General features: G+C 48.3%; 3 long non-coding RNA genes across 3 annotated transcripts; all 3 read left to right on the plus strand.

The window, feature by feature from the left end:
- Positions 1 to 6,109: 6,109 nt before the first annotated feature.
- On the plus strand, positions 6,110 to 7,539 carry LOC137839789 (uncharacterized). The gene is made up of 3 exons (XR_011086024.1): positions 6,110 to 7,063; positions 7,276 to 7,338; positions 7,425 to 7,539. It is a non-coding gene; the product is annotated as an uncharacterized lncRNA (long non-coding RNA).
- Positions 7,540 to 7,620: 81 nt separating this feature from the next.
- Positions 7,621 to 8,046, plus strand: LOC125989977 (uncharacterized). Its single transcript, XR_011085943.1, has 3 exons — positions 7,621 to 7,715; positions 7,797 to 7,850; positions 7,971 to 8,046. It is a non-coding gene; the product is annotated as an uncharacterized lncRNA (long non-coding RNA).
- Positions 8,047 to 10,677: 2,631 nt separating this feature from the next.
- On the plus strand, positions 10,678 to 12,612 carry LOC137839761 (uncharacterized). The gene is made up of 3 exons (XR_011085945.1): positions 10,678 to 10,787; positions 10,933 to 11,010; positions 12,533 to 12,612. It is a non-coding gene; the product is annotated as an uncharacterized lncRNA (long non-coding RNA).
- The last annotated feature ends 12,147 nt before the right edge of the window (positions 12,613 to 24,759 follow it).

The raw sequence follows: 24,759 nt of genomic DNA on the forward strand, positions 1-24,759 counted from the left end.
AGCCGGCCAGATTCCCAGGGGGGAGACAACTGAAAAAAAAAAAAGAGAAGAATGTGTACATACGTGTATATGTAAATGACTAGACATGTAATTGTGTATGTATACATGTGTACATAGAAGTATGATGACAATGTATTATTAATGGAACATGTTTCTCCCCGTCAGAGCATTGGATAAAATGTGGTCATGGAGACAATATTCATGATTGCACTTGGTATGAGAAGATAGGGGCGGCGCTGCAGTCAGCAACAAGTGCCGCGGTTGAGGCCTTTGGTGATGTGATCAGCGGTGCATTGGAGGTGGTACTGGGGCCAATCTGGGCGTGGGAGCTAGTAGGGTTTGCGTTGATAGGAATAGCAACAACTCTGTGCATTGCCATAAAAGGAAGTATTAAGAGGCTTTTGTTTGACCCCCGCGAGAGAGAAGGCGTCTCTAGTTATGCAAATGACGGCCCACAAGAGGGGTGGTCGGAACGTCTTACTAAAAGGAGAAGTCGGGCGGCCGTTGGGCATTTGAGCCTGACAGCTCAGAGACTGGAACTTCAAGAGACAGAAGAGAAAAAAGAAAAGAAGAAGAACTAATTATGGCAACAAACAGCTCAAGCGGGTTTTTGAATCCAAGAGGGAGGCCAGGAGCGATGAGAGTGAGTAACGAAGTTCAATATTGGGTTTTATTCAGTATCTGGACAGCCTACTGCTGTTCTGGGTCTTGGGATTTGCAACAACTCACTCGCCCCGTAATTTTGGTCATATCAATATTCAAGGTTTTGATTTTGAGATTTTTATACACAAGACACACGATGGGTTTGGGTCTTTTTGTAGTCTACATGCATGGCCGAATGTATGTTGACCCTGATACACCCAGAGGTATTGCCGAAATTGTATTGCTTATTTTGTGGAGTGTTTTGGAAGTGGTGTCAATTTTTGTTTACTATGTCGTGTTTGGGGTTGTCATATTGGAAGCGATATTGGTAATAGGAATGGCCATGTATGTTATAAAGATGGTAGCCGGACTTGACCAGCATGCACGCACCTCTGTCGCGTGGAGATGGCGTACGGCCAAACTCGTACTCTGGTGCATAGTATGGGGGTCATTGTCTGTGTTACTTTGGACCGAAGTGGTGGACCAGTTGGCAATGATAACCTGGTTTTTTACGTACTCTGTTTTTTTTCCCCTCCCGCCCCGAGAGGCGGGAGGGCAGCAGCCGAGAAGCCCCTCTATTGTATACCGAGGGGCTGGCAGAGGGGTGATTGTTTAATGTGTAACATGAAAAATGTTAAAATTTGTGCTTCCATGTGTTACAGACTGTACACCGTATAACGGATGCACCTAAATGCATCCTATGCGGGATGAGCCACATGAAATTGGCCTGGGTGATCGGGAGATCTTATGTGGGAAACTGTTGTTATCAGGCCGGCTTTAGTCTGGCTTGGCTGGTCCCTGACGGTCTGTATGTAAAAGAGGGAGAGCAGTCCAGCTTGGACCATCTCGGATGGGAAGGATGTGCGGATTTGATGACCACCGCGACTCTGCTCGAGACAACTACAGGGCCCCTGGTGGCACGTACGGTTCTCATGCATGGAGCAGGAGTAACCCACGGCACTATCTGGCCTTTGATTCACATGACCTGGCGTCAACAGAACGGCACCCGATGCGTCACTTCACATTGGCAATGTGGGCGCTGTCTGACAGTGAGCGCTCCTCATCGCTTTGTCCCGGCTGACTTTTACACGCACCCAGACGCAGGATATGGATTACACCGACCTATGGGGATGCCCAGCGAGGCCCCTGTGGGGCTTGTCCGGCCTGCGCGTCGGGGAGGAGGACGGTGTGTTGGACATTGGACCCTGGATGGGTCTTACGTCCGGTGCAGAGAGCCATGCGAGGGTTGCATGGGGCGTCGGGATCCAGACGGCAGCCGTACGTATGGAGGGCCTGGCTACAATGATGGTCCTCCCCTCGACTCGCCCACCAGCCCCGTACGGCTGATAAGCCCGCTGGAAGTGGATGCAGCTCCTTCTGAGTCTGAGGACGACGATGAGGCTCGAGACGGAGGACGCGGGAGCGAGGCTGAAAATGAGGAGGCAGATGTCGAGAGTGTGGCCACGGGGCGTTCAACACCGGAGCTGAGAGCCCTCGCCGTGGAGAACCACGCTGACGACGACAACGCTGCTAGTCGGTTGTCGCGCCTGATCAACGCCCTCGCAGAGATCGCCCGACAGGGAGACATGGCAGCGGCCTGCCCTACTTCAACGACCGCTGAGGTTGTGAATATCTCAGACGAGGACGACGACATGGCTGTGTAACTCTTGGGGATCAGGGATAATTTATACCTGTTTTCAATCCAAGGGGAGGGTGTCGTGTAACATGGGGGTAGAGATGGTCCAAATGGTAGAATATGGATTGTTCACAGGGATAAATTGACAGAGCTAAAATTCCAAATTTGTCCAAAAGATGGCGCCAGACCAAAACATGAGACCAAAGGAGGGGCCAGAATAAGCTAAACCGGTTAAAATGGATATAAAAAAGGAACACGGTGTCAGAGTGTGAGTCACGCATGGAAGCACAAATGTGATTTTTATTTTTATTTCTTTGCTTGGCTAAAAATGTATTTTGTAACCGCTTTAAGCAATATTATTTGTCAATTTGATCAAGAGACCCGTCACTGAGAATAGTGGCTTCTCAGTGGCGTGACATAAATTGTTTGGAGAAGCACAAATGTGATTTTTATTTTTATTTCTTTGCTTGGCTAAAAATGTATTCTGTAACCGCTTTAAGCAATATTATTTGTCAATTTGATCAAGAAACCCGTCACTATGGGAATAGTGGCGTGACACAATTCATGTAACAGAAAGTAGGTCAAAGGTGAAAAGGGGAAGTGAAAGGTTTTACCACTAGCTGTGCATTTGGTGGAAAGTACTGCGTGGTCAGGGCGGAAACAGCTGCTAAAGGTCACAGAAAACAAAGCGTGGGAGGGGCTGTCCAGTTCCCTCTATGGGCGGGGGAAAAACTGGCCAGTCCATAGGCGTGGGAATAGTCCCTGCTATAAGCGTGGGAACTGGGCAGTCTTACCCTATAGGGAAAGTACCGGAGAAAAGAAAGGGGAGGGGGGAGACGGAGAGGTCTATAAAAGGTCCTGCTGGAGAAGCTTCAGGGCTTTTCCCCCCAAAAGAGCTCTGATACGTGAAGAGGCCCGGAGGAGTTTCAAGATTTTTTCCAAAGTCCCAAAGATCTTTGTGTGAGACGCAGGATCACTGGACTGAAATTAACTTGGATTTACTCCTAAAAATTGGACTGGACAACTTTAAACGAGAAATTGGTGAGGATGACCGTTTTTATGTATTTTAGCGAGAGGGGGGAATAGTCATCGGGCCGCCGGCTTCCTCGTGGCCAGCCTGTTTCTCTAATTTGGATTTTAGAAGCAAGATCGAACTGATCACTCGACTTTGCTTCCACCAAAAATAGCACGCAACTGGTATTTACCTCTTCCCTTTTTTATGAACTGTGTTTTGCAATCGAATTGTTCTGGGATTGAATGATTTTATTAACACGGGTATCAGTGAGTGAAATTGTTCAGTTTCTGGAGTAATTGAGATTTGTAATTCTATTCCATGTTTCTTTAATAAATGTGTTTTGTATATTACTTACTTCGTTGTGCGCGGACTTGTACTAAATATGCAACCGAAGGCTCATGCCCGCTTCCCCTTTTTGACGGGCCGCGTAAAAAGGAACTCCGAACAAGTTAGAGACTTAAATAACTTCCGTAGTTATTTGAGCCACGAGTGAATTTCGATCTGTTCGAAAGTTGTTTCGTCTGAATAAAATTAAAGGAAGTGTTTAAATCAGATTATTGGTTTTGTGTAGAACGAAAAGTTGTTTGACTATTTGAAAGGCTCAGGCCCGCTTCCCCTTTTCGTCGGGCGCGGCTCAGTTCCCCTTTTTTGACGGGCCGTGTAAAAAGTAACTCTGAGCCAGTTAGAGAATTAAATAACTTTCGTAAATATTTAAAGGAGGAGTGGATTTCGTTAGAAGTGAATTGTTGGAAATTTACTTCTTCTAAATAAATTAACGACGACGGCTGAGATGGAACAGTGGAGTTGGAGGAGAATAAAAATATTTCAATTGTCCGTCGGGCGCGGCTCAGTTCCCCTTTTTTGACGGGCCGTGTAAAAAGTAACTCTGAGCAAGTTAGAGAATTAAATAACTTTCGTAAATATTTAACGGAAGAGTTGAGTTCGTTGAAAGTGAATTCGGTTGAGAATTTACTTCCTTTAAATAACATAACGACGATGATTAAAATAAATCAGTGAAGTTGGTGGAGGATAAAAGTATTTCGATTGTCCGTCGGACGCGGCCCAGTTCCCCTTTTTGTCGGGCCGCGTCAAAAGTTAAATAGGACACGATCAAAAAATAGACTTGCCTTCCAAATTAATTATTGGGCAAATCTAAATACAGCACGACATTTTTATTCGGTTTAAGAGAGTCGCTATTCTTTTCAAAGCAATTAAGTGGGGTGAAGAACTCCGACGGTCAAGTGCTAGATCTACGTATACGAAGTTAGAATTAATAATATAAAGGGCATTAATTTTCTTCTTAAATGCTATTATTGTCACACTTTTATTAATTCGATTCTCTTTCGAATAAAAAAGTTGGTCGGCTCGCTGCATGAGCGACCAAGTGGAACGGACCCATATTAACATTTACTTCGGCAAAACTAGTGCTTGGGTGCGCTATACAAACGAATCCCTGAGGTCTTAACAAAGACATCTAAAAAATATCCGTAACGAATAAGAACTTCAAACATTAGCGGGGAGCCATCAATACGATGCGGTCACTTCGAAGTCCTGCCTCGAATTGAGTTACTCGGCACGCGCTTCGGGTGACTTGAGAGGGATTGGCGTCGTACAGAAATTAGATTGATTCCGGAGGAGTTAATTTAACTCGGGTGGTTAGATTACGGACGAATCTCCGAACCCGGCTAAAATAAACCCGTTACTGGGAAGCCTGGGGCACCTTAATCCAAGAGGTGCGTTTGACACTTTGCATCCAAAGAATCTCAAAGGCGGATTATTTGTGTCGACAGGAGAGAGATTTGCTGCTACGATACCGACGTCGAGAATCTCTGAGGAGGAACAAAGCGTGAGGTCCTGCAAGGTGAGTCTGTTTGTTTGCGGCTGCTTGGTGTTGCGCAAGATGAAATGGCCTTTTTCTCGCTATCGTTCCTCTCGTCGATTCATCGTGAGGTGTCGCTTCAGTTTGTTCAGAGAGATGTTTGCTTCCGCGCCCGCAGGTCATCGAAACATTTTACGGCTACGACGAAGACGTGTTGGTGGACTCGGACGGATCGTCCTTGTCTTTTCACACCGACAGAACCCCCGACACGGAACCCGAAGAGGTAGCCCGCCATTTCTGCCAGCGTATTGGCGCCAAACATTCCTCTTCAGCCTGGAATCGGACTCGTCTTTGCGTCGCGGGTGCTTTGTCGCCGGTCTGACTGATTCTGGTACTAGTGCTGTGTTGCATTGGTGTGTGCATGAGGAGGCGGAGCTTCGCTACCGCCAGCTGACGCAAGAATATCAAGCGCTGCAACGAGCCTACGCTCTGCTAGCCCAGACCAGCGGAGGGGACTACGACGCCGAGAAGGAGATCAAGGTGGCGCCCCTTCCCGCAACCCCCGGCCGGGTCGCAGCCTCCCCGTTCTCACCCAGCCTCGGGTGTTCTCTGGTCTGAAAGGAGGAGGAGGAGCCTCCCTCCTCCTCCTTTCAGACCAGAGAAAAGCTGATGGTAGTGTCAAACGCACCTCTTTCAATAATCACTCTTCCCTTAAATATCTACGAAAGTTATTTAATTCTCTAACATGTTCGGAGTTACTTTTTACGCGGCCCGTCAAAAGGGGAAACGGGCCTGCGCCCTTCAAATAATTAAATTACTTTCAGTTCTACACCAAACCGATAATCCGATTCAAACACTTCCGTTAATTTATTCAGACGAAGCAAACTTTCAAACGGATTGAAATTCACTCGTGTCTCAAATAACTACGAAAGTTATTCAATTCTCTAAAATTGTCTGATGTTACTTTTATTTATTACGGTCCTATGTTATACCATAATAACCCCCCGCACATTAATCAAATTGTCAAATCAACCCCGAACCATCGATTGTACATTCAGTACAAATCAGCGCACAACAAAGTAGATGAATATACACAACACATTTATTGAAGAAACATGAAATAGAATTACAAATCTTAATCACTCCAGAAACCGAACAATTTCACCCACTGATACCCGTGTTAATAAAATCATTCAATCCCAGAACAATTCGATTGCAAAACACAGTTCATGAAAGAGGGAATCAATTTTTAGCCAAGCAAAGAAATCAAGAAGTAAAAATCACATTTGTGCTTCTCCAAACAATTTATGTCACGCCACTATTCTCATAGTGACGGGTCCCTTGATCGAATTGACTAACAATATTGCTTTAAGCTGTTACAGAATACATTTTTAGCCAAGCAAACCCCGGCCGGGTCATACCAAAGACTATAAAAATGGGACCCATTGCCTCCCTGCTTGGCACTCAGCATTAAGGGTTGGAATTGGGGGGTTAGATCACCAAATGATTCCCGAGCGCGGCACCGCTGCTGCTCACTGCTCCCCTCTCCCCCAGGGGATGGATCAAAATCACATGGGGATGGGTTAAATGCAGAGGACAAATTTCACCACACCCAGATGTGTGTGTGACGATGATCATTGGGAAAAAAAAAAAAAAAAGTAAAAATCACATTTGTGCGTCCATGCGTGACTCACAATCCGACACCGTGTTCCTGTTTTATTTCTATTTTAACTTGCTTAGCTTATTTTGGCCCCTTTTTTGGTCTCATGTTTTGGTCTGGCGCCATCTTTTGGACAAATTTGGAATTTCAGCTCTGCCAATTTATTCCTGTGAACAATCCATATTTTACCATTTGCACCATCTCTTCCCCCCATGTTACATGACAGTAGAAATGGGTCACTATCAAAGCAGAGTAGCAGATCTGGAGTCAGCGCTGAAGCAACAAGGACAGGTAAGCTTATCAATGAGCACACCTTTTTCTCAGACAAAATAGCTACATTCTTCAGTCACTCATTCGTCTGGCATTACTGGACCAACACCCCCCCCCTGAACGTGGCTGGGAAAATGTGGAGAAAAGCAAATGTCATTTTCCAGTCAACCAAAGAATTTGTGGATGAAAATGACACAACATTCCAAAGCTGTCCACGCGTTTGTCTCTTCTAGAATGTCAAGTGGGTGGAGGAGAAGCAGCTGCTGCGTCAGAGCAATCAGCAGTTGGCCGAAAAGGTGACGGAAAGAAAGGCGCTGGGCGGAGTCGCTTGGCGTCACACCCGTCCGGAAGCCCCGCAGATGAGGTCTGACTGTCTTTTCAGGTCAGGCGGATGGAGGCGGAAGAAGCGCGTCTGAAAGAGCACATCCAGGATATCCGAGACCAAAACGAACTGCTTGAGTTCCGCATCCTGGAGCTGGAGGTGGGAAGACTCGCACAAGCGTTTTGAGGCCAGAGATGTGACGGACGGACGGACGGACGGACGGACGGACGGATGCATGCCTCTGCCTTTCAGGAGAGGGAGTGGCGCTCCCCCGTCTTGAAGTTTCTGCAAGTCCGTTTCCCAGACGGCCTCAGCCCTTTGCAGATCTTCTGCGAGGCCGACGGCGTGAGCGTACGTAAGGCGTCCCTCGCAACCCTAACCTTAACCTGAGGTCCCAGAACACCTTACATTGCTCCTTGCGCCTTTCCCCAGGACATCGTCATCAGTGATCTGATGAAGAAGCTGGACATCCTGGGCGATAACGCCGTAAGTGTATGTCGAACTCCTTATGTTCGCACTCCACGAGACTCGGCGGCTCAAATGTGACTTTTGGAAGGCTTTGCGCTGAAAGAACCTTGTTGACGCTGTGCCTTTGGGCTCTTGCAGAATCTCACCAACGAGGAGCAGGTGGTCGTGATTCACGCCAGGACCCTTCCCACCCTAGCCGAGAAGGTAACGCGCACGTCCACGCACGCTCTCGCATTCTGCTTATGTGACAGCAGGCTTTCCTCAGTGGTTAGAATACATCAAAGTGACCAAGTCAGCACTTCAACAGAAGATGTTGGACATTGAAAGTGAGAAGGTAGACAGACACGCGACATCAGCCAAGGGGAACTCGGGGCAATGTGCCCCAACAATTCTGACCTTGAGCTGTGCTAGGATATGTTCTGCAACCAGAAGGGCTACCTGGATGAAGAGTTGGACTTCAGGAAGCGTTCCATGGACCAGGCTCATAAGGTAAGCCGCCCTCAAATCTCCCGCCGGACTACTGATGGACGAGGATTGCGGCCCAGAGGATCATGGAGCTGGAGGCCATGTTGTACGAGGCGCTACCGCAGCGGGACTGCCCCGCCACGGACGGCGAAAAAGCCAGCCACGCTGGCGTGAATGACGTGCTGACGGCGGATCAGAGACAAGAGCTTAGGAGCGCCGTGGACCAATGGAAGCGAGCCCTGATGTGGGAGTTGAGGGAGCGCGACGCTTGCATCCTCCAAGAGAGAATGGATCTGCTGCACAGCGCGCAACAGGTAAGGGCCCAAAGCCAGCCCGGCACTTACTTGCACGCTTACTGGCTTTTGAAGGCTACTTTCCATTTGTCCGTCCTAGAGGAACAAAGAGCTGAAAGAATTCATCGAAGCTCAGAAGAGACAAATCAAACAATTGGAGGAGAAGTTTCTGTTTCTCTTTCTAGTCTTCTCCTTGGCCTTCATTCTGTGGCCCTAACACCAGCTGGTGAGTGAGCTCCAGCGGCACCGCACTCGACACCTCCGATACACTGCCAGCCGGTCTCAGACGTTGGCAGACGCTCCGATGCCGACGTATACCCCCCGCCACGGTGACAGAGGCACCGCGTCACACCGGCGCTCATCCAATCAGAAGGCAGGAAAGGCAAATTCACATGCAGGGCACTCTTGAACCAGAAGAGAGCGCCACAAAAAACGGTTGTTGCCCCAAACGCGCACTAAAAAGGGTCAGAATAACAAGAGTCCCACCGGCCAGCCGGGGCCACCCGTCCATCCATTTCTTCAGGGGGGGAAAAAATTGGAGTCACCGGTGAGTACATTTTGCATTTAGCTCTGCTTTTCTGCTTCTGTCTTCAAGTGTGTGGCATCCTGCGACCAAAGATTCAGCCAACCCCAAAGCGGTTGACCTCAACGTCCCACCACCATTCCTACCAGAGCAGGTGACGTGATGCTTTGGACATCCTTCCGTCTCAGATGCCCAAAAGTACTCTTTGCCACATCTGCGGCAATACGGTGTCTTTTCAAAGGTGCAAATAAATCCAGCGTGGGCGGAACACGCACGTCTTCGGTTTTTCCCGCTTTGTTTGTGTGACAGCTGTTGTGAAAATTTTACACAAATAAAGTTGTATAGTACAGGTTTGGCCAAGCCGCAACTCCCGAACCGCATGCGGCTCTTTTATGTTCATATCAACATTTGTGTGTGTGTGTGTAGGTGTGTGTGTGTGTGTGGGGGGGGGGGGGGGGGGGTTGTGCGTGTTGGCTTCACTTGAGTTCAATTTAGTATTTTCGTCAAAAGCGCATGTGGTGAAATTCCACAAAGTAGGATGGGCAAACACATTCCAGTAAACTATTAGTGTCAATTGGGCTCTCGAAATGGCAGGGAAAAGATGCACAGCAAAACGAAAATATGTAGATGAACACAGGACGTTTTTATCAGAGTGGGAAAGTTTCTATTTTTTGTTGAACGTGATGGCAAACCATTCTGCCTGATACGTCAGACCTCAGCGCATTTCAAAGATTCAAATCTTCAGCGCCATGCACTTCAGCTCACTCCATGCTAACATTGATCAGGCGTCGAACCCGCAACATCATGCTTAAGAGGTGGACATGCTAACCAGTGCGCCATTATGTCAACGCATAACAACTGTAAGAACTTCCGCCGGAATTCAAATCCGCGGGGAGAGTTAACTTGTTTAAAAGGGAGTGGGCAGAAGAATTATTTAATTTATTTAAATCTATTTGGAGTGTGCGCCATTATGTCAATGCATAACAACTGTAAGTCTACTAAACAAAACAGCGGTTGCTATATGACGTCTGCCACGTCGTGGTCACGTGACGCGGACGTGACGTCGACGCCTACTTTACATCCCACCGATCACAGGACCCCTCGGCTGCATAACCGCGCCCCCTTCCCAACCAATCGGATTTGCTATACGCGAAAACGACGCCAATGGGCGGGCTCTTCCGCCAGAATTTAAATCCGTGGGCGTGGCTCGCAACAGGAAGTAGGAAAATGGCGATGTTGACAAAGACACAGCGGATGGTAACATACGACTAACGAGAGAAATATTTTTATTTTCTGCTTGCAACTGGACCGTCCAGAGCGTACACGGTAAGTACAACTCATCGTTTTTAAAAAGAAGTACTTTTGTTGCCCTGAAAAGCGAGTGAGTGTGGCGTTTGGGGGGAACGTCGAATTTCGACGATTCTTTCTGGTCAACGGTTGTAAATGATTGCGTTGATTAAAAAAGAAAACTTGATGTAACTCTACTTTTAACTGCCGTTTCAGATAAGCGGGTATTACGTCGCAGTCATGTGCCGCGGATATGACGTAATTGGCTGACCTTCCACCAAAATTCAAATCTGTTGGCGCGATGGCCGTGAGCCACTGAGCAACGACGAATATCAACAGAAATATCTTTATTTTCTGCTTGCAACTGGACCGTCTACAGCGTACACGGTAAGTAACACTCATTGTGTTTAAAGAGATTTACGTTTGTAATAGCAACGTGTAGCTGAGGCGCTAGCAGAAGTGTAGCCGCGTTGCGTTGTACGTGTGAATATTGGTCCAGGCGAAATGTTAATGTTTAATTTCATTCCTTTAGGTTCCACGGTGTTTGTTGGCTGCAAGTTTTCCACTGCAAGAAGAGGCTCGTATCATTGACCAGGAGCGAGCTACAACGGTGAGTAGCCATAACATTTATGTTAAACACTTCCTATTTCATGTCTAACAGTACTTGATTTAACAAATAACCATAAATAAATACAGTGTGGGCACTGAAGTTAACATATGTGATTATACTGCCTAATCTGTCACCGAGTATATTGTTGCAAAGTAATATAAGATCCAAAGTTGTAATTCAGAATAGTTTTCAAAAGAAGGCCATTAGAATTATATACAAGTCTGATTACCCTGAACATAACAACAAGCTATTAATTAAATCACAAATTCTTCAATTCAAAGATTTGGTAGATTATCAGAATAATAATGTCTAACAGTAATTGATTTAACACATCACGATAAGTAGATTGAGTGTGGGCACTCTCAAGTTAACATATGTGATTATACTGCCTAATCTGTTACAGAGTATGTTGTTGCCAAGTAATGTAGAATAGATCCAAAGTAGTAATCCAGAATAGTTTTGAAAAGGCCATTAGAATAATAAACAAATCTGATTACCTTGAACATAATAGTGTTGAATATGTCCTATGAAGTCAAAATTTGGCACCATCATGTGGTGAAATTTGGAATTGCATCACATCCAATTTTGCCTGGGAACAAACAGATTAAATAAATCTTAGACTTAAATAAGCCACTCCTTCTCAAACAAGTAAACTCTGCCCATTTTGCGCAGTAGATGGTCTGTTAATATCTAGTATTTAGACAAAGTCATAATTTAAATTGCTTTTAACCTTCATTCATCGCTTCAACCAACATTACTCGCTCTTATTACCAACTTGTATCGATTTAACTGAGCGTTTAATACTTCCTATCAGGTCTCAAGTCAAGATTTGGCAAAATACAATTTCAGCAAATCCAATTTTGCCAGGCAACAAAAAGAGATTAAATAAACTAAATAAGTCTTCTTCCCATTAAATAAATCAGAAAAGTCTGTCTTGCAACCAGTCCTCTTCAAACAAGTAAAGTCTGCCCGTTTTGTGCCGTAGATTTTGTGTCTATGCCTAGTATTTATACAAAATCATAATTTAAACGACTTCATTCCTTCATTCACTTTGGAAATTTGGAATTGCAGCAAATCGAATTTTGCCAGGGAACAAAAATAGATCAATTAAACTAAATAAGTCTTCTTCCCATTAAATAAATTAAAAAAGTCTGTCTTGTAACCAGTCCTTTTCAAACAAGTAAAGTCTGCCCATTTTGTGCCGTAGATTTTGTGTTTATGCCTAGTATTTATACAAAATCATAATTTAAAGGATTTCATTCCTTCATTCACTTTGGAAATTTGGAATTGCAGCACGTCAAATTTTGCCTGGGAAGAAAAGTAGATTAAATAAATTTAATAAGTCTTACTACTTCCCAATAAATAAATTAAATACGTCTTACTTGTTCCCACTCCTTTTCAAAAAAGTAGTTTAAAACGAGGGCCCTTCACTCAACCTTTAACCTCAACACCGCACGTCACATTGTGTTGTATCTGTGAATGTTGGTTGTGGCCAAATGATAGTTTTCTTTCATTCGTTTAGGTTCCACGGTGTTTGTTGGCTATATGTTTTCCACTGTCAGAAGGATGAAAATACAAAGTACAACGCTTGGACGTGGGCGACGACGTCACCGGTGAGTCCTTCCTTCCTATTTATTTACCTTCTAGGTGCTAGGTGCCGCACTGAACAACATTATGCCGCACTGAACAACATTATGCCGCACTGAACAACACCATGCCGCACTGAACAACACCATGCCGCACTGAACAACATTATGCCGCACTGAACACCATGCCGCACTGAACAACACCATCCCGCACTGAACAACACCATCCCGCACTGAACAACACCATCCCGCACTGAACAACACCATCCCGCACTGAACAACACCATGCCGCACTGAACAACACCATGCCGCACTGAACAACACCATGCTGCACTGAACAACACCATGCCGCACTGAACAACACCATGCCGCACTGAACAACACCATGCCGCACTGAACAACACCATCCCGCACTGAACAACATTATGCCGCACTGAACAACATTATGCCGCACTGAACAACATTATGCCGCACTGAACAACATTATGCCGCACTGAACAACATTATGCCGCACTGAAAAACACCATGCCGCACTGAACAACACCATGCCGCACTGAACAACACCATGCCGCACTGAACAACACCATGCCGCACTGAACAACACCATGCCGCACTGAACAACACCATGCCGCACTGAACAGCACCATGCCGCACTGAACAGCACCATGCCGCACTGAACAGCACCATGCTGCACTGAACAACACCATGCCGCACTGAACAACACCATGCCGCACTGAACAACACCATGCCGCACTGAACAACATTACGCCGCACTGAACAACATTACGCCGCACTGAACAACACCATGCCGCACTTAACACCATGCCGCACTGAACAACACCATGCCGCACTGAACAACACCATTCCGCACTGAACAACACCATGCTGCACTGAACAACACGACGCCGCACTGAACAACACCATGCCGCACTGAACAACACCATGCCGCACTGAACAACACCATGCCGCACTGAACAACACCATGCCGCACTGAACAACACCATGCCGCACTGAACAACACCATGCCGCACTGAACAACACCATGCCGCACTGAACAACACCATGCCGCACTGAACAACACTATGCCGCACTGAACAACATTATGCCGCACTGAACAACATTATGCCGCACTGAACAACACCATGCCGCACTGAACAACACCATGCCGCACTGAACAACACCATCCCGCACTGAACAACACCATCCCGCACTGAACACCATCCCGCACTGAACAACACCATGCCGCACTGAACAAATCCATGCCGCACTGAACAACACCATGCCGAACAACACCATGCCGCACTGAACAACACCATGCCGCACTGAACAACACCATCCCGCACTGAACAACACCATCCCGCACTGAACAACACCATCCCGCACTGAACAACACCATCCCGCACTGAACAACACCATGCCGCACTAAACAACACCATGCCACACTGAACAACACCATGCCAAACTGAACAACACCATCCCGCACTGAACAACACCATCCCGCACTGAACAACACCATCCCGCACTGAACGACACCATCCCGCACTGAACAACACCATCCCGCACTGAACAACACCATGCCGCACTGAACAACACCATGCCGCACTGAACTACACCATGCCGCACTGAACTACACCATGCCGCACTGAACAACATTATGCCCCACTGAACAACAATATACCGCACTGAACAACATTATGCCGCACTGAACAACATTATGCCGCACTGAACAACACCATGCCGCACTGAACAACATTATGCCGCACTGAACAACATTATGCCGCACTGAACAACACCATCCCGCACTGAACAACACCATCCCGCACTGAACAACACCATGCCGCACTGAACAACACCATGCCGCACTGAACAACACCATGCCGCACTGAACAACACCATGCCGCACTGAACAACACCATGCCGCACTGAACAACACCATGCCGCACTGAACAACACCATGCCGCACTGAACAACACCATGCCGCACTGAACAACACCATCCCGCACTAAACAACACCATGCCGCACTGAACAACATTATGCCGCACTGAACAACATTATGCCGCACTGAACAACATTATGCCGCACTGAACAACATCATGTCGCACTGAACAACACCATGCCGCACTGAACAACACCATGCCGCACTGAACAACACCATGCCGCACTGAACAACACCATCCCGCACTGAACAACACCATGCCGCACTGAACTACACCATGCCGCACTGAACTACACCATGCCGCACTGAACAACACCATGCCGCACTGAACAACACCATGCCGCACTGAACAACACCATGCCGCACTGAACAACACCATGCCGCACTGAACAACACCATGCCGCACTGAACAACACCATGCCGCACTGAACAACACCATGCCGCACTGAACAACACCATGCCGCACTGAACAACACCATGCCGCACTGAACAACACCATCCCGCACTGAACAACACCATGCAGCACTGAACAACACCATGCAGCACTGAACAACATTATACCGCACTGAACAACATTATGCCGCACTGAACAACATTATGCCGCACTGAACAACACCATGCCGCACTGAACAACATTATGCCGCACTGAACAACATTATGCCGCACTGAACACCATGCCGCTCTGAACAACACCATCCCGCACTGAACAACACCATCCCGCACTGAACAACACCATGCCGCACTGAACAACACCATGCCGCACTGAACAACACCATGCCGCACTGAACAACACCATGCCGCACTGAACAACACCATGCCGCACTGAACAACACCATGCCGCACTGAACAACACCATCCCGCACTGAACAACATTATGCCGCACTGAACAACTTTATGCCGCACTGAACAACATTATGCCGCACTGAACAACATTATGCCGCACTGAACAACATTATGCCGCACTGAAAAACACCATGCCGCACTGAACAACACCGTGCCGCACTGAACAACACCGTGCCGCACTGAACAACACGACGCCGCACTGAACAACACGACACCGCACTGAACAACACGACGCCGCACTGAACAACACCATGCCGCACTGAACAACACCATGCCGCACTGAACAACACCATGCCGCACTGAACAACACCATGCCGCACTGAACAACACCATGCCGCACTGAACAACACCATGCCGCACTGAACAACACCATCCCGCACTGAACAACACCATGCCGCACTGAACAACATTATGCCGCACTGAACAACATTATGCCGCACTGAACAACATTATGCCGCACTGAACAACATTATGCCGCACTGAACAACATCATGTCGCACTGAACAACACCATGTCGCACTGAACAACACCATGCCGCACTGAACAACACCATCCCGCACTGAACAACACCATGCCGCACTGAACTACACCATGCCGCACTGAACTACACCATGCCGCACTGAACTACACCATGCCGCACTGAACAACACCATGCCGCACTGAACAACACCATGCCGCACTGAACAACACCATGCCGCACTGAACAACACCATGCCGCACTGAACAACACCATCCCGCACTGAACAACACCATGCCGCACTGAACAACATTGTGCCCCACTGAACAACAATATACCGCACTGAACAACAATATACCGCACTGAACAACATTATGCCGCACTGAACAACACCATGCCGCACTGAACAACACTATGCCGCACTGAACAACATTATGCCGCACTGAACACCATGCCGCACTGAACACCATGCCGCACTGAACAACACCATGCCGCACTGAACAACACCATGCCGCACTGAACAACACCATGCCGCACTGAACAACACCATGCCGCACTGAACAACACCATCCCGCACTAAACAACACCATGCCGCACTGAACAACACCATGCCGCACTGAACAACACCATCCCGCACTGAACAACACCATGCCGCACTGAACAACACCGTGCCGCACTGAACAACACCATGCCGCACTGAACAACACCATGCCGCACTGAACAACACCATGCCGCACTGAACAACACCATGCCGCACTGAACAACACCATCCCGCACTGAACAACACCATCCCGCACTGAACAACATTATGCCGCACTGAACAACATTATGCCGCACTGAACAACATTATGCCGCACTGAACAACATCATGTCGCACTGAACAACACCATGCCGCACTGAACAACACCATGCCCCACTGAACAACATTACGCCGCACTGAACAATATTATGCCGCACTGAACAACACCATGCCGCACTGAACAACACCATGCCGCACTGAACAACACCATGCCGCACTGAACAACACCATGCCGCACTGAACAACAACATGCCGCACTGAACAACAACATGCCGCACTGAACAACACGACGCCGCACTGAACAACACTACGCCGCACAGAACAACACGACGCCGCACAGAATAACACAATACCGCACAGAACAACACCATGCCGCACAAACAGTTTTAGATAATATTACGTCGCAGTCATGCGACGCGGACATGACGTCAATAGGCGGAACTCATGGCAAAATTATAATCCGTGGGCGTGGCTTGCAACAGGAAGTAGGAAAGCGGCAATGCTGGCAAACAAGACACAGCGGTTAGTAACACGACGACTAACAAGACAAATATTTTTGTTTTCAGCTTGCAACTTGACCGTCTAGAGCGTACAAGGTAATTACAACTCATTGTTTTGAAAAATATGTTTTTTTGTTGGCCTGAAAAGCGAGGCAGTGTGGCATTTGGGAGGAACGTCGAACTCGGCGTCTGCTTCCAGCCACAGACGCCAAATTTCGACGATTATTTCGACTGGTCAACGTTTGTAAATTATTGCGTTGATTAAAAACTTTATTTAACTCTACTCTTAACTTTGCCGTTTCAGATATGCGGGTATTACACCGCGGAAATGACGTCAATAGGCTGAACTCTGGCCAAAATTCAAATCTGTGGGCGCAATGGCCTTGAGCGAGACAACGGATACAAACACGACGATTATCAACAGAAATATCTTTATTTTCTGCTTGCAAGTGGACCGTCTAGAGCGTACACGGTAAGTACAACTCATTGTGTTTTAAAAGATTTATGTTTGTGTAGTTTGCGTTGCGTTGTATCTGTGAATGTTGGTTGAGGCTAAATGTTAATGTTTAATTTCCTTCCTTTAGGTTCCACGGTGTTTGTTGGCTGTATGTTTTCCACTGCAAGAAGAGGCTCGTATCATTGACCAGCAGGAGCTACAATGGTGAGTACCCCTTTCGTCGTCCATTTATGTTAAACACTTCCTGTTTCATGTCTAACAGTACTCGATTTAACAAATAACCATAAATAAATACAGTGTGGGCAGTCAAGTTAACATATGTGATTATCCTGCCTAATATGTTTATCACAAATATGTCACTAATATGTTTATTTGTTTATCACAACACCTTTGGACCTTCAGCAATCGATTATTTCCCTTCATCTACATAGAGACAGAACGATGGTGTCTTAAACATCTCATTCATTTCACCAAATAACTTCACGCAGGTGGATAACGGCCGTCTCGGTCACGCTATGTTGCGTGATGCAGTTTTGAAGAACCAAATGCATTTATTCAATGAATAAGTCAAGGTAGATCTATGTTTATGATGTTGTACGTTACGGTACCGATTGAAGTTGAGTCCGAAGCCAGTGGAAAACAGCGCTGCGTTTGTGCTCTCCAGGTACAAATGTTGTGATCTCTGACTGACGACCGGGCGAGACTCGAGTAAGAGATTTCCAAACGAGCTCCGGCAGGGCGGGTCAAGGCGGAGCGAACGGACGCCTTTCAGGCCGCCAATGACGAGCTGAGAGCCAAACTGATGGACGTCCAGTTAGAACTTCAGCAGGAGAAGAACAAGGTGAAAACCTCAACAGACAGACACTGCCTTCCTCCCTGCCTGCTTCCCTGCCTGCCTCCCTGCCTGCCTCCCTGCCTGCCTGCCTCCCTGCTTGCCTCCCTCCCGCCCTCCCTCCCTCCCTCCCTCCCAGTTTCCCCGATGTAGATTTGACATGCGTGTGCCATGACTGTGTCAGCCTACGTCAACAAATGCACCGAGGACGTCAGCACCACTAAGAATATCATCACCCGGGGCAACCAACGACCCTGGATGACTGAGGAGGTACGTCAAACGCTACGAGCGCGGAACTCTGCCTTCAAGTCTGGCGACAAGGAGACACTGAGGACAGCGAGAGCCAACTTGAACCGTGCCATCAGGGTAGCGAAGCGAGACCACAGTCGAAAAATTCAGGATCGTTTCCACGACGCCAACAACACCAGGAGTATGTGGCAAGGCATACGGGCGATTACAGACTACAACTCACCCTCCCCCCCCGGTGGGTGAAGTTGATGCTGACTTTCTAAATGGTCTAAATAACTTCTTTGGGAGGTTCGAGGCACTAAACGGCACTCCAGCAGTTAAAACTGTCCCCCATCAGGAAGAGGAGGTACTCTGCCTTGACTCCGCCGATGTGTTGAAGACCCTGAGGAGAGTCAACCCCCGTAAGGCCCCTGGCCCCGACAACATTCCTGGGCGTGTGTTCAGGGAATGTGCAAGTCAGCTGGCTGGGGTCATCACAGACATTTTTAACACCTCGCTGGGCCAAGCCACAGTGCCAGCGTGCTTTAAGACTGCCTCCATCATTCCGGTGCCGAAGAAACCTCAAATCACCTCATTTAATGATTACCGGCCTGTTGCACTGACTCCGGTCATGATGAAGTGCTTCGAACGGCTGCTTAAAGATCACATCGTTTCCAGACTCCCCCCATTATTTGACCCGTTCCAGTTTGCCGACCGGCAAAACCGCTCCACTCAGGACGCCATCTCCTCCGTTCTTCACCTGAGCCTGGCTCACCTGGAGGAGAAGAACACCCATGTTCGGATGCTGTTCCTGGACTTCAGCTCAGCGTTTAACACCATCATCCCACAGCATCTAGTAGGAAAATTGGAACACCTGGGCTTCAACACCCCCCTTCGCAACTGGCTGCTAGACTTCCTCACCAACAGACCTCAGTCAGTCCGGGTCGGACAGAACACCTCTGATGTCATCACCCTCAGCACAGGCTCCCCTCAGGGCTGCGTCCTGAGCCCCCTGCTGTTCACCCTGATGACACACGACTGCGTCCCCAGGTTCACCACCAATCACATCGTGAAGTTCGCAGACGACACAACGGCGGTGGGGCTCATCAGAGACAACAACGACCTGGACTACAGAGAGGAGGTGGAGCAGCTGGTGGGCTGGTGCAGAGACAACAGCCTGATCCTGAATGTGGAGAAGATGAAGGAGATCATCGTCGACTTCAGAAAAAACCAGCCTCACCACGCTCCACTGATCATCAACAGCTCAGCTGTGGAGGTGGTCAGCAGCACCAAATTCCTGGGGGTCCACATCACAGAAGACCTCACCTGGACTATGAACACTACGGCACTGATCAAGAGGGCACAGAAGCGCTTGTACTTCCTGCGGAGGATGAGGAGAGCCCACCTGCCCCCACCCATCATGAGGACGTTCTACAGGAGCACCATAGAGAGCATTCTGACAAGCTGACTCTCTGTGTGGTGTGGAGGCTGCACCGCCTCCGATTGGAAGAACGTGAGGAGAGTGGTGAGGACAGCAGAGAGGATCATAGGGGCTCCTCTTCCCTCCATTCAGGACATTTCATCTCAGCGCTGCATGTCCCGTGCCCGTAACATCATCAATGACCCATCACACCCCCACCATGGACTGTTCTCCCTGCTGCCCTCTGGGAAGAGGTTTCGCACAATCCGCTGCAGGTCCACCAGGTTCTGCAACAGCTTTTTCCCTGCTGTCATCAGACTGTTGAACATTAGAACTGTTGAGCTCTAAACTGAACTCTGCATCACACATTCACAGAACTGTACTTTATGACACTACGGACCTCTATCTTGCACTATCTCGCACTACCAACTTTACTGAACTTGTGTAAACCCTTTAAATAGAAGTTTAATACATGGTTTAGCATTCCTCTGCACACTCTTGAATACTGTTTTGCCTACTTGCACTATTGCATAATTAGCACTGCTGCACTTTATACTTATTTGTAATATATATATATATATATATATACAGTATATGTATATATATATTTTCATAGGATATGTTACTTCTATTCAACTGCAATATCACTACTTTGTTGTAAGCCGTGTGCAACGAAATTTCGTTTTGTATGCACCATGTGCAGACAAGATGACAATAAAGTTTGTCTAAGTCATGTCAGGTCAGCTGTCTGGAGAGAGAGAGAAGTCAGGACCTGCGGGCGGAGCACCACCGTGCCACCGCCGCCATGACGGAACTCAAAAGCAAACTCCATGAGGAGAAGCAGAAAGAGTTAGCCGTTACCAGGGAAACATTACTGCGGCAGCATGAAATGGAGCTGATGAGAGTGATCAAAATCAAAGATGGAGAGATCCAGCGACTGAATGCCTTGGTCCTCAGCCTGAGGGACGGCTCCATGGACAAGGTGATCCGCTCAATCCGTGTCTGACTATCCGCACGCCACGTCGGGCTCCGATGCGGCCGCTACCGTATTGTGTAGCTTGTCCTCAGTAAGCGTCGCGGCGCTCCGTTGCGGTCTCAACGGCCCGATGTGGCGCAATGTCTGCTCAGGTGAGGAGCGGGGGCGCTTTGCTGGCGGAAGTGGAGGAGACGCGGCGGTGTCGGGAGACCGAGCGGTGTCGCCTCCACCAGGAGCGCGGAAGAAGCCCTGGCAGCGGCCCAGCAGGCCTGGCAGTCCCGAGCGGCCGAGCTCCGATCGGCTCATCACCAGCATCGGGAGGAGCTGAGCCGAACCAAGAGAGACTGCGAGAGGGAGATCCGCCGACTGGTAGGACTGATCAGATGCGCGGTGCGTGGCTATGTTCCCAATTTCGTTGTATACCTGCAGTGCAATGACACCTAAGGCATTCTATTCTATTCTATTTCACAAGAAGAAAACGTCCGGTTGCTCGCTTCGCTTTTGTCACAGCAATGGTGTTCTAGTCGATTCAAGATAAAAATTGGCCGGTTGCTCTCTTTGTTTTTGTCACAATTCTGGCAAATGAGTTTGCCCGCCTGCCTGAGCGCTCCCCGTTTGTACATCCAGATGGATGAGATCAAGCTGAAAGACAGAGCGGTTAGTGTTTTGGATAAATCCCTGGGGCCGGCCACGTCCACCGCCTTCAGCTGCAGACTCAGGCTGCCGAGCAGCAGATCGCTGCCCTGAGGGATTCCCAAAGGGCGGGCCTAAACTACCCTGGAAGTGGGGTCAACGGCGCTACTAGCAATCCTCTTCATAGCGTAAGCCACCTCATCACACACTTGCAGTACGCATGACTTAGTTCGTTGCTGGAGGAAGGTAGCACAAAAACAGTTTTGAACTTTGAACGAGTGGTTGTGTGTGTGTGTTGCGGGGCGTTTTCAGTCTCAGGAGGATCGGGACACGCAAAGGTTTCATCTGAAAATCGCTGAGCTCAGCGCAGTCATCAGGAAACTGGAGGATCGAAACGCCCTGCTTTCTGAAGAGCGCAATGAACTGGTAATTTATTGACGGCACGCTTGAAGGTTTGCGCTACGTTTGATGCGCGCCATCCAGCGAGGCACCCATTGCGCTTGCTTATTAGTTGAGCGGCGCGGCGAGTCGGTTGCCTGGTAGATGTCTTTTATTGGGAGCCAAAGCCACGATTCCGTTCAAACCGATGCAAAAGGAATGGATACGTTCTGGCCCGCGTGTTGTGCGTCTTTCGCATCCCGCACTTCATGCTTGCAGCTTAAGCGACTGAGAGAAACAGAAAGCCAGTTTCTGCCACTCCTGTACAAAAACAAACGCCTGAGCAGGAAGAATGAAGAACTCTCACTGGTGCTGTGTCGCCTTGAAAACAAAGTGCGCTTTGTCACCCAGGAGAACGAGGAGATGGCAAGCTTGGTAAGTCGACGCGGACAACGGCGGCGTGCCAACAGAGTCCACTGCATTTGTGTTCCACAGAGAAGGCCTAGTTCGCTCAATGACCTGGAGCGCGGTTGCGGCCAGCAGGACGGTGAAATGGAGTTCCTTCAAGTTGTGGAGCAGCGGCACATCATCGACGACTTGTCCAAGGTCTTCAGGCAGGTGACTCGGTGCACGTACGGCAGCGCCGCGCTCGCTCGCTGTCGCCAGGAAACCTTTTCCGTCCAAAGCTTGGCCGGCGGCCGCCATCCAAAAAATTGGCCCCTTAAACTCCGACCTTTCAAGCAGGAGCATTGTGCGCACGCGTTTGAACACGCTTTAGACTTGTTTTGCCGTTTTCAGCAGCTCAAAGCTCCCGTTTTGTCAGCGCCTTTGCCACTCGCTGTGCGCTGAAAACGACGGACTCGCCCGGCTGCTCAGCCCCTCAACCATGAGCCGCGAGCGCGACGTCATTGTCCGTAGGCAGCTAGTGGCAAAATGCACCCTGTTAGAGTTGCGCTCGCTCCAACTTATTTTGCAAGAACCACACGGGAGACAAGTAAGTTCTTTTGGACACCTGCAGGTGGAGAGTCCATCCGTTGTACGAATGAAGTCTGACTCTCGGCTCCCGCACGAGCATTTTTATTAAGAGAAACAGGGTGGGTGTAAGAGTGGATTGAATAGAGAAAGCCCTTGACCTCTAGTCAAAACATAGCAAGGGATGTTTTACGACTTTGTGTAGGAAGGGATAAGCGATAGGGATAAATAAGGGATAAATAATATTATTTATTACAGGTTGCAGTCAAAGTCAAAGCAACATAATCATACGATAAAGATAATCTGGAAAACCCTGACACACCCTGTAGTTGTCACTTTTGGAAAAGACGAGCGTCCCTCCAATCATCGCCGGTGACGGGTTTTTCAGGCTCTGGAGACAGGAGCTCATGTCAGAAATGTCATCGTGAGTCGCGTTTGTTTCTGCGCCGGAGCCGTTCGTTCCCTTTGCATCCAAAGAATCTCAAAGGCGGATTATTTGTGTCGACAGGAGAGAGATTTGCTGCTACGATACCGACGTCGAGAATCTCTGAGGAGGAACAAAGCGTGAGGTCCTGCAAGGTGAGTCTGTTTGTTTGCGGCTGCTTGGTGTTGCGCAAGATGAAATGGCCTTTTTCTCGCTATCGTTCCTCTCGTCGATTCATCGTGAGGTGTCGCTTCAGTTTGTTCAGAGAGATGTTTGCTTCCGCGCCCGCAGGTCATCGAAACATTTTACGGCTACGACGAAGACGTGTTGGTGGACTCGGACGGATCGTCCTTGTCTTTTCACACCGACAGAACCCCCGACACGGAACCCGAAGAGGTAGCCCGCCATTTCTGCCAGCGTATTGGCGCCAAACATTCCTCTTCAGCCTGGAATCGGACTCGTCTTTGCGTCGCGGGTGCTTTGTCGCCGGTCTGACTGATTCTGGTACTAGTGCTGTGTTGCATTGGTGTGTGCATGAGGAGGCGGAGCTTCGCTACCGCCAGCTGACGCAAGAATATCAAGCGCTGCAACGAGCCTACGCTCTGTTAGCCCAGACCAGCGGAGGGGACTACGACGCCGAGAAGGAGATCAAGGTGGCGCCCCTTCCCGCAACCCCCGGCCGGGTCGCAGCCTCCCCGTTCTCACCCAGCCTCGGGTGTTCTCTGGTCTGAAAGGAGGAGGAGGAGCCTCCCTCCTCCTCCTTTCAGACCAGAGAAAAGCTGATGGTAGTGTCAAACGCACCTCTTTCAATAATCACTCTTCCCTTAAATATCTACGAAAGTTATTTAATTCTCTAACATGTTCGGAGTTACTTTTTACGCGGCCCGTCAAAAGGGGAAACGGGCCTGCGCCCTTCAAATAATTAAATTACTTTCAGTTCTACACCAAACCGATAATCCGATTCAAACACTTCCGTTAATTTATTCAGACGAAGCAAACTTTCAAACGGATTGAAATTCACTCGTGTCTCAAATAACTACGAAAGTTATTCAATTCTCTAAAATTGTCTGATGTTACTTTTATTTATTACGGTCCTATGTTATACCATAATAACCCCCCGCACATTAATCAAATTGTCAAATCAACCCCGAACCATCGATTGTACATTCAGTACAAATCAGCGCACAACAAAGTAGATGAATATACACAACACATTTATTGAAGAAACATGAAATAGAATTACAAATCTTAATCACTCCAGAAACCGAACAATTTCACCCACTGATACCCGTGTTAATAAAATCATT

The sequence above is a fragment of the Syngnathus scovelli genome, chromosome 20 (genome assembly GCF_024217435.2).
Source record: "Syngnathus scovelli strain Florida chromosome 20, RoL_Ssco_1.2, whole genome shotgun sequence".
Taxonomy (NCBI): Eukaryota; Metazoa; Chordata; class Actinopteri; order Syngnathiformes; family Syngnathidae; genus Syngnathus; species Syngnathus scovelli.